This window comes from Acyrthosiphon pisum, chromosome A2, assembly GCF_005508785.2.
Source record: "Acyrthosiphon pisum isolate AL4f chromosome A2, pea_aphid_22Mar2018_4r6ur, whole genome shotgun sequence".
In the NCBI taxonomy this organism is placed as follows: Eukaryota; Metazoa; Arthropoda; class Insecta; order Hemiptera; family Aphididae; genus Acyrthosiphon; species Acyrthosiphon pisum.
In genome coordinates, this window is record NC_042495.1 from 61,261,316 (window position 1) to 61,276,822 (window position 15,507).

The following is a 15,507-nucleotide window of genomic DNA, read 5'->3' on the forward strand; positions in this document are numbered from 1 at the left end:
TACAGACATTTCTTGTTTGTTACTTTTTCAGTCTAATAATTAATGTGTAGAATTTTAAAATCATATCTCAATAAATGGTGTCGGATTTATGAGATCAGTTGTTTACATTAATATTCTGTGTATTCTAAATATTATAATGGAAAAAGGCTTGTTGATTGCTAACTTTTGGTAATCCGTTAGAAGTGAGACAAAACTATTTGTTCTTCGATTGACAACAACCACTAGAACAAAATACAAAATCTTATTGAATTGAGTAATAAACAAACATTAAAATAGTTCGACATCAGCATTCAAAAAAAAACTGGAAGTAAAAGACTCAAAACAACTATTTATTCTAAAATGTTGACCACATAAATTATTATTGGCACTGTTTACTAACTGTATTGACCAGAACATTAAAAAAAAAACCTATTTTAATCTTACCAGTTACGCTGGACATATTTTGTCATGAGGGACGTTGACACGACTCGATAAAAATCTTATAACATTTTACAGAATTTAAATTGATTTTCGTGGAATTGTTGAACTACTTGAATCGACATCTAAAGTTCAAACACAATTTCTTTTCCCGGAAATTTCGTTTGGAGCAGACATATATTTAAATATTGGTATTCATATAAGTATATTATAATATATTATGTATTTTAATTATATATTTTAGGTTTTACATCGATGTTTAAATCAATTATAAGTTTTATTTTTTTATTTTCAATAAATTGTTAACCAAAAAAATACACTATAAAATCAATATAATAATGATATTACTCTCTCAAAATCAAAATATGTAATTTACTATATGTAGGTAGGTAATAATATAATGTACTATGATATACTAGTTTAAATTTTTCAATTGACATACTCTGGTATAAGGGGCATAATAATTGAATTAAAATATCTTGATAATTTATAATACAATTTAATAGGTAACATACAATATTTGTTTTAAAAATTACTACTGTTAATCGAATACGATCATTTGGTACCATAAAAGTTATTTAAATTTAGGTTTATTTTCATAATTGAATTAGAATTCTCTAATATACGCATGTGCAATATATATTGCTATGTAATAATATATAATAATTATATAGAAATCACAGCATAGAAATGTCTGACAACCTCTTCGAAGCCCTTAGCCTAATCCAAGACATATCAATAAAATCATCATATATTTCTAAAACTTATTGATATGTAGTATGTGGGTACAACTTATTCTAAGGAAACCATTGTATTATTTATATGTATCTAATATTTTTTTTCGTTACACGCTAATAACTTAGTAGTTGACGATGTACTTCGAAAAAAAATGTATTTATTATATGTGTTTATTATAAGTAAACAAAAACTGTTTCCACTGATAATTCTTCATTTATTTGTAATAATAGGACGTAGATATTTGTTATTAAAAATAAATTCTGTGCCAGTAATAGGAGTTTTTGATTACGGGGAATTGTACTGATGGTGATTTGTATCTTTAATTTATTGAATTATTTGAGCTAGGTGTAAATCAGTCTACAATATTGTTTTCATCTTTAATTTTTCAATCATAAAATATTGTAGTTAGGTAAGTAATTTGCTGTGCTCGACAGTATTCTTTTTTGATTTATAATTTTAATCGATAGCGCTAATGGGTATCGTTTATCGCGCGATAAACTTTGTTTGGTGGAGAGCGGTGACTTTTTGTTCATTGAAGTAGATATCGATGGTTGTGTTTGTGTGGATGATTAACACAAATTATATTTTCTTGCTTTCGGGCAGTGACTGAGGGAATGATTTCCTTGGCAGTTATACACACAAAAACATTTTAGGTGTAGCTGTGTGTGCGTATAAAAGTAATAGGTACTTAAAAAAAAACCCGATTCGTTCTTATAGTTAGATGTTTATTTAAAATATCAATTGTGAGAAAAATATGTATTGACATTAATGGTAGCATATGCTGATAAATGTGTTATTGAATTTATCAATACATTTTAAGAAACCCCGGCTATGAAATTCATTGAAAAATTATTAGATTAATTAACAAATAAACTCATATTTTCACCATTTCTTATAAATTTAGGGACTAGAATGAATAGGTTGAAAAAAATAACAATTTTAACTGTATATACATGGCCTGGTCATGTAGATTGTAACAACCTACGATAAATTCAAAGTTTTTGGCAATGAAAGGGTTAAAGAAAAAAGCTATTTAAAATGTACCTAGTCAAGCAAAAACAAACATCCCAATTATTTCTTGGTGTATTGCGAGTGTATTATATACAAAATTGGCTGTCAGTTTGTTTTAAATGCCAATGTCCTATAACGGATGTAAGAAATTATATACTATATTGTATATTATTATGTATATTGATTATATTTGATTTTAGAAACTTGTAGATGTTAGCCAGCTACGCGTAAATACTAAGTGCACCGTATTAAAATTGTCCTTATGCAATAATTTCTCAAATAACCTACTTATAAAATACATACTTTACATCAACATTGTTTTATTTTACTCCCAAATATATTATTCCTCGTTAACAGCAATATAATATGATAGATACTGATAAAAAAGCTCTTAATTTTTACAATAATTTTCAGTCGATGAGTTTCGCTTCTTATAGTATACGAATTATTAATCATTAATTAAAATTATCAACGTAAATAAATTACCATATTTTTTATGTATAAGTTTATACATTATTTGAGTTTATAAGACTTTTTAAATATCAGATAATATAATATATTAGGTATAATTTATATTTATATACTTCAATATTTCAACTAGGTTAGAAGTATTAACTACAACGAAACAAAGTCAATAGTTAAAATATAACTAAACATATAACTCTTGAGTCCCGCGTAGAATGAGAGTGTCATTATATTTATTTTCAAATGTATTGGTTCACTAAAAAGTAAATCTGTTTTTATTTTTTTAAGGTATATTATGCGTAAAAATGTATTTTTATGTAGTAGAATAAAAATACGAAGAAATAAAGGGAAAATGAAAAGTAAGAATTCTAAAATATGGTAAGAATGGGATAAGGTGAAATAGTACGTAAAAATATAGTATCGCCGATCGATGACCCATTCGACTATATTGTCCTTCTAAGAGTGAGACGCCACATCGACCCGCGCTGCTACTATAATGCTTGGTTAAACGGTATAGTAAATTAGTATTTGTTTGTGTAATAAGATACATAATACACTATGGATGTACCTCATGCATATGTGTTTACGCGTTCTAATATTACTTAAGGTTGATTATGATTAGTGATTTTATTTCATTAATCCAAAGGGTGTACGTAAAACTTACTATTCTACTACTTTATTGTATTTTGTATCAATAATGTATATATAAAAAAGTATTATGGAATATTATAGTTCACTTACCTGAGTAGGTATGTAGTTGTATACGTTGATACGGGTTGAGTTCGATGCTTGAAATAACTGACACATGTATACATATATAACACATGTTTTAATATTTTATATATATAACACTAAGTATATTAACAGGTATTATTACCCTGAGTTATATGTATGATATTGACATGATTCGAACATCAATATTACATACATTTGGTACCTATATATATGATTTAGGACGTGAGACGTGACTATATTATCGTCTATACTCTACATCCATAGCAATCGTACATATAGTCAATTTGCCAAGCGAATGTAATTTAAGAGGACGTGATACACGCATGTGTTGTCTCCGTCTTACAAGTGCGTAACATGGCAAATTCTACGCAAAGCAGAACACGTGTAGCTTCGTTAGTTTAAAAATTAGAGTGAATTTACCTCTTATAAAATCTAAAGGTAAGATAATTATCTAGACAACCTCATAGGTTTTTTATTATATTTTAATTTATAAGCGAGTTATGAGTACTTTAAGATGTATAAACAATTAAAAATTTTAAAATACTCATAGCTCGCTTTAAAATTAAAATATAATAAAAAACCTATGAGGTTAGGTTATTATTATTATTATATACTTAAATTGTAAATGGATGGTCATGATTATGATCTAATGATAATGATGTAACTATGTAATAATACTATAATATCATACCTATCCTGTGCTATAACTACATTATGTTACGATAATTATAGCCAATACACTTTATGTTCTATGGTTAGGTAAATAAGGAGTGAGGTGTATAAATATGAGGTTTGGTGGAGATAAATAATTATAAAACATTAATTCAGTTAATAATGCAAGATAATTAATTGTATGATCCTACACGATTCTCGAATTACTCAATATACATACACGTGTGAACGCGTTCGCATTCGCATTCGCTTGAACGATACAAATATTGTCGAAGTGCATATACTGCCGTGGACAATGTGTCTATTGAGACTTCTTTTTGAGAGACTGGCTTCTTTTGACGGACTGGTGTTCTTGTCGATTTTGTCACGTCGTTATACAAAACGATTTTTTGTGTAATCTCTTCTTTGTCGGTGTGCATTGATTGAACGTAAAAGTATTTATGTGTTTATGATTTTATTTTGTTTGGTGTGACAAAGGTGCCACTGTATTTAATTTTTACTGAACGTCTGATCGGAGGGGTGTTGAAGGGTTTTAAAGTATAATTTAATATGAGTTACAATGCGTTAATGGTTTTATAATGTACGGTGTCGAATGTCGACTGCCACCGCTGATAATTGATTGTGTTGTTTTTACAGAGCCTAGCTTTGATCGGAAGGCTGTGGATTATTATTTATGTGTAGTATGTGTCGCGTGTGTATATAAGGAGTTAGTATATATATTAATATGCTTAATGTGTATCGTGTATATTGTATATGTAGTATATATAGTATCTTCTCACATCCCGTATGTCCCGTCGTTATTAGTTATCCAGTGTTTTTATTTAAGCATAGAAATATTTTATATTACACTTTCAAACCTCATATTAAAAATAAATAAGGCATAATAAATAGAATTTATCCATTCTCTTTTTGAAAATAAAGTAGCATAATACGACTTAAACGTTTATTACATGTATAAACTCAAACGTCTTAACATATTTTGAACCGTAAAATGCTTAAGAGTATGTCAGCGTATACTTGTTATCTCTTTCTGACCTACGCGTGACATAGACAATTTTACGTTCACAATAATTATTATAACCATATATTAATTTCTCAAATTCAAGTGAAATTACCTCTAATAAAGTTAAGAACATTGTCTAGGGCATCTTATAGACGTAGTATTTTAAAATTGTAAATATTGTAGATTTTAAAAAACTCATAACTCACTTTAAAATTAAATTACAATAAAACGCCTATGAGATGCCGAGATGTCCTAGATAATGTTCTTAACTTTAAATTTTATGAGAGGGTATTTCATTCGAATTTGAGAAATTAATATGGTTATAATCATTATTGTGAACGTAAAATGTTCTATGTCGCGCGTGGGTCAGAGAGAGATAACAAATACTACGCTGACATCCTGTTCAAAAATTTAGGATTTTTGCTGGTGGTAATAATATTAGTTTGGTACTTTGAAGGGTCAAAAGTAAATATGCCTAGTAGTTTTAAAAATAATCTGGAACACAAAACACAAAATGAGGAAAACAGGAATTTTCACGCAAAACCAGTTTTAAACAAAATCAATTTTGTTTTAATTCACAAAAGGATAACCATATAAACTTGATAGTTTCACCAAATATTTATATTAGAATTTATTATTATGTTATGTACTTTAACTTTAAAATATTTTTACCATTTTATGATATTTTAGAGATAGGTAGGTATAAGTATCTATTTGAAATGTTAGAGTTAGTGAATTTTTGAAATATTTATGACTTAAAAAAAGTTTGAAAATGTAATAGAAGGTGCTTCATAAGTTTTATTTTTATCGAATATAAAATAATATATAGAATTAAATAAAAATACGATTCGAAAAAAAAATTCATCAAAACCACAATGCGTCAATTAATTTGTAGTTAAAATTCATAAAATTACTAACTTTAACACCTAATGTTTACAAATATAATACAGAATTCCTCATAAATTTTATGACTTTAATTTGAAAATAAAAATAATTTGCCATAAAATTACATTTATTTTTTTTGAGTGATTTAATTTAAAATGTTGATGAAATTGGATATTTAAACGAAAAATAACGATTTTAGTTTTTTGTTGTAATTTTAAAAATATTATTCGTAGAGATTCGAAACATTTTACCATTACATGCAATATTTATATTAACTATAGATACACAATTTTTATAATATTAAGAAGAATTTTAAGCAGTTTATACCAATATTCTCTTCTCAACATTTTTTGACGTCGGTATTGACATTAAATATGTTATAACAGCTATATAGTGATATTATATGGAATATCTAATATTCTAATATTTACCATAATAATTAACATACTTATGCTATTTGTTTATACCAAATAATAAATAATAATAGTACATTATAATATTATAATAGTTTACACTTCTAACAAAATAAATTACAAATAGCAATATAAATATCAAATATGTGTATATTAATAACTAGCTGGTCCTGCGCACTTCGTGGACCTTAGAAAATGACAACCCTTAAAAAATTGTGATTGTTCAACTCCTTTTGTATGTAACTCACTGCAGTGAGTGGAACTCGGCCTTCCTGGTAGGAAATGTGCTAAAATTCTATTTGATACATGCTTTTACCTGATCTGCCCGATTAACCAATAATAAATAAACACTATTTCTATTAATTATTTCTCCTATAACCAATGGCGACCATTTATAAACAAATATTTCCATCGTAAATCTCAAAATCCCTGTTTGAGCACTTCCCCAGGCTTCTATTAATTCGTCGTAGCGTGATGTTATTAGCCTATAGCCTTCTTCGGTAAATGGGCTATCCAACAAAAAAAATAATTTTTCAATTCGAACCAGTAGTTCCTGAGATTAGCGCGTTCAAACAAACAAACAAACTCTACAGCTTTATATATTAGTATAGATTAATAAAGTACCTATCCTTAAAAACAAATGCTGACAGACCGCCTCCCTTTAGAATCATTTATCGTATGCATTAATTTATCATTGATTTTAAATTTAATACATCCATTATACAGTCACTTATGACGAGGTACACTCGACACCTACTATATTTAGATAAACTTAACCGGTGTATTTTTATTTTCATCCAACAATACTGGATATCAAATTAGTTAACAAAATGTATCTTATAGACTAAATTATTAAATTAAATTATAAACAACAATTTTAAGTATTTGTATGGACAGTAATAATGATCGGTGTTTATAACTCTAATATAATTCTAAAACCAATGTTTGTTTCAATTTCTTTATTTTATTTTATTGATAATATGATATTAAAGTATATTAATGCTAAATCAGCGTCATTGAATTTAAATCTAAGATATTCAAATTAAATAATAAATATTTTTACTTCATATTATTACCGATTTGTTTAATGTGCATAATATATATCGCTGATACTATATTATTATACGTAGGTAGGTACTCATTTAAACGCAATATGATAAAAGTTGCAGGAGGTTTTTGTATTTATATCAATGTATTTTAATAATTAAAAACAATTGTTGTGGTATTGTTAAGCTATAGTTTTTAATTACTAACAACTTTCTAAATATAATGAAAACCATTTTCCTTCAAACCTAAAATGTTCAAATATAATAGTGATTTATTGACGTTTTGTATACATTTAATCCCAAATAAATAATCTTTGATGTTATACATTTTATGTTACCGTGAATTCTATTTTTTAAGAACGAAAAGCATATTTACTATTTTCTATGCAATATACACGATACCTAATAATATTTTACATAGGTAGTATATTATAGGTACCTACCAAAATAATTAAGTCTTGAGCCATATTTCATGACTTGATTACAATTAAGAAATAGTGATTAAATAGTTTATGGTACAACTCTTTTTCTTTTAAACGCAAATACTTAGTTCAACTTAATTTTTGTCATTAAGACTATTTTACAACCAACGGTTTATTTACCTTTGTTTGTATGCAGCGATTTTGGTTTTAGTCATTACGTTTACCAAAAGAAAAAAGAAAACAATTTCGAGACATTCAGACACGGCAGATTAACACGTATTTATACACCGCCGGACAATAGAATCAAGCATAAAAATTGCGTAAAATTATTTTCGCCGTTTTTAACGCACGTAACAAAGGCTAATGGCTCGAAGGGGGGTGGTAAACGTAAGTAAAATAATAATCAAACAAACAACGAAATTAAAAAAATATGCTCGTGGACAACGAAGGCGAAAGGGTTTTTTTTAATGGTTCTAAGAACGTTTCGTCATTAGCGAAAACATCGGTATTAAAAAGAAAACCCGGAATCGAAACCCTAGCACCCGTCTTGTTCTTCTGGTGGGGCACCAGATGGTTAATTTCCCAGCCAGTACGGCAAAATAAACGAATTTTGTGGTGATTACTTTTCCTCCTCCCAACTCGCATAACCTCGCCGTGGTCCGTGAGAATTTATGGTGCACTTGATAATGGACGTCCAGGGATTATTTCCGTTTGAAGGTCTCCCGTCCTGTTTTTTTTAATATTAAAAATAAATAAAGACCTAATCTAACACTGGAGGTGGCGAGTTGTAGTGCGGTAAATACTACTTAAATGTATGTGGGTGAGTGGTAACGCTGCTGCAGTATGTACCAACTAAGCAAGTTACTGACACTGAATATAAGTCGCTGTCCGAGCAAACGCGTACACATTGCCATGTTATATTAATATTAATGTTTAAGAAACAGTTACACACAAGTCACACAACTTTTAATGGAATTGCAGGCGCTCAAATCGCGTACCGAAATTAATAATTAATGACGAGCATATTTTCTATTCTACGGAGACCTGCAAATATCAAACATATTTTGTTATTGTATTTTCTTATTTTTATCATTTGACAATCGTACTATTGTAGTACTTACCTACAATAATAAAAAAATATCTTAAAGTAGCTGTCATAAAATAACTTCTTCGTGTTGCCAATTAAATATATTTCTTTATTAGTTGTTTATGTAATTTATGCAAATTTTGACAAGGTGTATTTAACAATATTACAAACCAAGTTTAAATATTCACAATTCACTATCGTTCAACACAACTATCATAAAATAATGTTGAATACAATATATTAAATACTACTTATTAGTTTTGTATACCTAGCATATATTATTATACTGTACTTGGGTATAAGGTGATTTCATTTTTAGCGAAATAATAACAATGTATTTGTTTGAGAATACCTTTTTTCAATTTGTATGTATTCAAAATTAATATCATGATATAATATATTAAATAGAATAATAAAACAATCAATGTAAATTAAAAAAAAAAAATCATTATTTGAGTTTCAAATGATGAATGGAGTACTGTATTTCTTACACAAATTATATTTTATTTATTAATAGATTTTTGAGCATAAAGAATAACTACTAAAAGTTGTCAGACAATTTTGAACGACTAACCTCGCCTGAAGGAATTTTAACAAGCTCAGTTTTGTTTGAGATCAAATCAGAACTGTTTTTCGACTGCAATGATTTATCATTGATTACAAAACATATCTAATAATTAAATATAGCATTATTCCGAACAAAAATTAGCCAAGGCTAAAGACAGTAAATTTACTAATGCAGGGATAGTCCACCAAATTGTATTATTAATATTTTCTTCTTCTTCTTTTTCTCCTTATTTTTTATTTTAGAATTAGATACTCATGTTGCTATTTATATTTATCGTGGTTTTACAGTTATATTTTAGGCGTTACTAAGAAAACAATAAATCGACATCAAAATTTTGAGATTTCGAAGTTGACACTTCGTCTTTGACAATATCTTAATAATTTATTGTATTATAATAAATAACACAAATAATTTATTTTAAAATGTACTAGACTGATATTCGAATAAATTTGTGTTTGATTTCTGACACAAATTCACACTGCTTAATCAAACAGTCAGGTCAGAAATGGACATATATAATATAAGTTATAACAAAATAATATTATTTTGGAGATGATCGTCTCTGTAAAATTATTAACTGTTTGAACAAGAACGATTGATTTTACGGCCATGTCGATATTCCAGAACTTACATTATTTTGTACCACATTTGTAACACCTAATAATTGTAAAATCTTAAATGTTCAATCAAATCCCACTATTGGTAGGTATATAGATTGCAGTGCATTACATATACAATATTATACCTACTTCAAATTATGATCACTGGATAGATAATCGTTTTTTGATATCTCATCGTCATCGTGTTAAACTCCAAGCACATATTATACTGTCAGAGTGTGAAGGCGGCTTTTACTTTTTGTATTTAACTGAATGTTTGTAGTTTAAAATATAAAAGTATGATATTCATTGAACATTAATTTAATATCTAATAGGGCATTGGCTGTAGTATTGAAGGTATCTGATATTTATTTTTGAATTTGGTTTTAGGTAACAATTATATTAAATGTACCACACAATATGTTTATCTATTGGACGGGATTCCTGAATAATTGTTCACTTCAGTAGACTTGAATGAATACAAATTTACAATTTTTCGATATCTCTACCTCAAAAAGTATATATTAATAATATATGAGCATTATATACAAGGTAAAATATTAAAATGAACATTACCATAATACAACCGTTACAAAACTATGGGGTGGTAATAGCACATAGGAAAATATAATAATGTCGTGGGGTCGTCTTCATAATATTATACGCAACTGCATATTATGTACATACATTTCTAGTTGTATCTACCTATGATATATTGCGTAATAAATCACCCGTGTGTTTGAAATTATATTACGAACATCTCATATTCTTCAATCACAGATAATATAATAATATTATCGCACAACATTAAATCTGATTTATAATATTTACCTACATAATATCAAGTGTATATCATTTAGGCATTTGTATTTAATACATATACTATATAACCATACAGGTTCTCAGCTGCGATCTATATCAGCTGATAAAAAAATAAAATGTATAAAACAGTTTTATCGCACTATTTGGCCATGTATTATGTGAAAATATTACATTTTTATTTTTTTTTTTTTGAAAAGGAATAATAGAATATTCTAAAACCCATAAAATGGAAATTCAAACTAGCAATTGGTTTCTTCCAAATAGTAATTTCAAAATTTTAATAATATACAATGTACCTATAGAAAATGTAATTATATGTTGAAGTATCTACAATTATTTATTTTATAATAAAAAAAAAATATAAAAAAATTGTTTGATGAGAAATCATTCTATAATACGTATATTTGGCTATTAACTACACATGCGGAATATGCAATTTTGTCAAAATTTAAACTTTAGACGCTTATAAAAATACTTTGGAACTACAATGAACTCTTTTTTTTTAATTCAAACAATAAAAACATATGAGGAACCTTGTACTAACTACATTTTGAAACCTTATAAATATTAAATGTTATTTAATATTAAAACTTTACAAATTAAAATCGACAATATACTATGCAAATTTTCTGGTTTTCGTGATTTCGTCGAATTTTGTCAAAACTTTGATTTTAAACGCTTATAAAAAAATATTATGACTCTATGTTTTCTTATTGGCATTTGAATAAATGTACTTAATTAAGAAATAATAAATTATGAATTTCATAAATACAATCCAACAGCATAATGTGTCCGTGAAGATGCCCCCCCCCCCGACTTTTTCCGATCGATTCAAAATATAATATGCTAACATTTTTTAAATGAATTACAAATAATATTGTAAATTGGTTTTTAGAATTTGCAAATCAATATTTTTAGTTTGGCTAATTTCACGCTAAATAAATTTATGATTTATAGATTTTTTTATAAGATAATGACTAGAATGTAGCCGTGTAGGTATACTTAAATATGTCAGGAATATTAATTTGTAATCATAATCTTTTATTAAGTACATATAAAAATGTTATTTTGATAAAAAAAAGTTATAAAATTGGATACTCTGCCCAACTAGGATTGTAATGTTGACAGTTATTGATTACTTTGATCACTGTTATAAAGTTAACATTATTATTATTAATTATTTCATATTATTATCATAATATACGACTTATAAATTAAATTTAAAAACGCTTTAACATTTTATTTACATATTAATAACCAGTCAATAAAAAAACATAATAATTTGGTTGTTATTTATTTTTATTTTCAAGCTAAAATTAAATATGAATAAATTAGTTCTTTCAAAGTAAAGAATATAAGTTATAACTTTATGAGCTACAACTTTTCCTAAATAAATTCTTTTTCAGTCGACAAATTTGTTAATAGTCTTTTCAATCATAGTGACCACTTTTTTCTTTCATAATTTTTATTTTAATATTAAAAATATATATATATTGTTTCTTTTCAGAAATTAAATTAAACAAAATCTGATTCTATAATACATATAATAAATGTACGTATCGGAAAATTTGATTTAGGTTTATCAACTACGAATCCAATAAATACAATTATTTACTCAAAACAACTACCTTAGCAGCTCAGAAATTAATTTTTTATTAATAATCTAAAACGGAAAATTTAATGTTTTATCATTAGTGGATTAATCAATTAACTGTCAATCGATAAAAATAGTAATTTGAAATACAAATCATATGATTATATACACTGTTCATTCTTTACGATAGAAAAATAATTAATGAACCTAGTTTACCCGCCGTATTATTGTGTAGTTGTGTACACCTTTCAATTATTATACATTTCCCAATTATAAAAACGATTGAAGACTGCCATAAATAAATAATAATTGTACTAATATTAATTGAGGTCTATTTAAATAAGCTTTGTATATAACAGAGGTACATCATAATATATTATGATAGAGACATAATACGCCCACATAAGTCCTATTTCACCTTAAATTATCAAACCTACTCTAATATTCTATAAGTAGGTACTTTGTACATAATAATTTGTGGTTACTTTTAGTATTAAATTAAATTAGGTACTTTAAAAAATTAAATAATAGCATGCTTACGTTGCATTATATAATTTTTGTAGTTTTTAAACTTTAGTGGGGCGATTAAAAAGGCAGTCGGTACTAAATACTATTTATACATCTTCATTTGAACTTGGGAAATCAATTAGATAAATTATATTCAATTGATACTAATATACTATACCTCACTACTATACTTAATACTATAACTGAAGTTAAATGTATTATTCGTATGTTGAATTCTCGCTGGTTGCAATTGATTGCAATATCGTAAATGTGTTTCTTATTGAAAAATAATTTTGTATAGATATTTATTAGATATTGGGTACCTACCTATAATACACGAAGTTATCCATTTAACGTAAAACACCCCGTATAAGTGTCTTTCGATGATAGGTTCACCATGTACATCCATATACACATTTTTTTTTCAATAAAAACATCTTACGATCATTTTTATACAATTTCAAAATCATGATGCTTCAAACTAATAAGTAATAACGTAATCATTATATTATGATTATAAGTCATTATTTTACAGTTAAAATCACATCAACCACTTAATATTAAAATATAATGTATCCATTAATGAAAACCAACTAACCTACTTAATCACAACGAAACAAGTCGACTGCCTATTCTAATAATTTCAAATGCCTGATTTAATTGAAATATCAGAATGTCAGAATATTACACAATCCAACCGATACGTATAAATTGTGTGTTTATACTTTATATGCACCTAAACTTTTATGAAACGTTATAAGTGGTTAGAATTTTAAAGTTTACTATCAAATTTTCAAATATCAATACTTTACCACTGTAACACGACATCCCTAAGGAGTAAGGGTGTATCTGACATTCTGACCTTTGTCTGGTCTGAGAGTACGAATTATTTTATATCGGGCGATTGGTTAACTTAATCTACTTTAACTTTATTCCATAAGGAAGTACCTAGATGATGATCACGGCCACCTTACACTTATCAGTTAAAATGCATATCGTTAAGACAATACAATTGAAAGTTACCTTTACCTACTATAGTTATAAATTATAATGACCAGCCCTAAAGGCTTTTAAGTTTAAGTACAATTCGTTAAATTTCTAAAAACATTAAAATATACAACGAAAATATTATATAATATAGGTAGGTACCTACTCCAGGATAAATTATTAATACAATGTCTCTCCAACATGTAAATCATGAGTACCTACGTCAATTGAAAGTCGAAGGGAGTCGATATTTGGGAAGCACAGCTGCAAAATATTTAGGGTTTGTTGTTACGGCTGCACATAATGTGCTCTAGTCTTAATAGCATAGTGGTTAATATATGATATCCGTTTTCGTCTTACTTGCGGTAGCTATATATGGCACTTATACTAATTAAAGTACCACAATACAAGCAATTATGTATAAATAAAATATGCTAGTAACGAACGTGACGCTTACACCTACACTTATATTTAATGCCCTCTAAGGTTTTATTATAATAAATGAATACATATTCAATAATAATTATATAGTAGTGTGATTTTACACGCATGCCATGGCTACCAAGTTTACCAGAGCGACGGCACGGGGTTGGCGTTTGTAGCAAATCGGGCTTACAATTGCAAAGTGGTATTAATGGTCACGCGTCTCATATGGCCATATACCCAGAAACATTGATGACTCTACGTGAGTGACAAATCAATCAATTTTCCAAGCTAAATCAACACGCGTGTAGATCGTCAAGATGGCGTGCAAAAACCGTTAGATAGATATTGATAAGGGGGGGGGGGGTGAATTTTCAAATGGTATTTACTATAACATTATAATATATAGGTGTTTGAATTGTTATCGACCAAATACCTAAACATTAATATACCTATATAGTATATACTATATTATATATACCTAGTATATGCATCATACGATTATGTGATAAGTAAAAATTAGGGCGTAACTCCTTTCGCCCAAAAATGACCTTCCTCTTTTCGCCCACGTCCTCTTTTCGACCAAGTATGATAAAATAGTTTCCTCTTTTCGCCTAAAAATAATTGCATTCTTTTCGCCCACGGTTTCATGTTCTAAATTTTAGAAAGCACTGTCTAAAAAATAAATTTAATTAAGCCATTTAGCATAACCCAGAGAGCACCACGAGGAGGTGGCTTCTATTAGGTACTCTCCAAAAATGTATTTGTGTTTGTGCTCATTAAAATAATTATTATGTGATATAAAATAGGTATGTATTTGTCATTGGTTGTTATGACGTCGTCAAAAAATGTTATGTTATGGATTAGAATTTAGTTTAATTTAAATTTAAATTTTTTGTATAGTTGAATGATATTGATTTAAGAAATGCATACCGACTTATCTCTCCTCTATTGTACTGTTGTATTTTGTCTTCGTTTTTTAGTAGACGATCTTTTACTTTTCTATCTTTAGGAAAGTTTTGTAAATGGATACTATTCAGTTTAATATAGACATCAGTTTGGACTTCTTGTGTAACAGCCAACCACGTACCAATTAATGGAGAATTACAATAA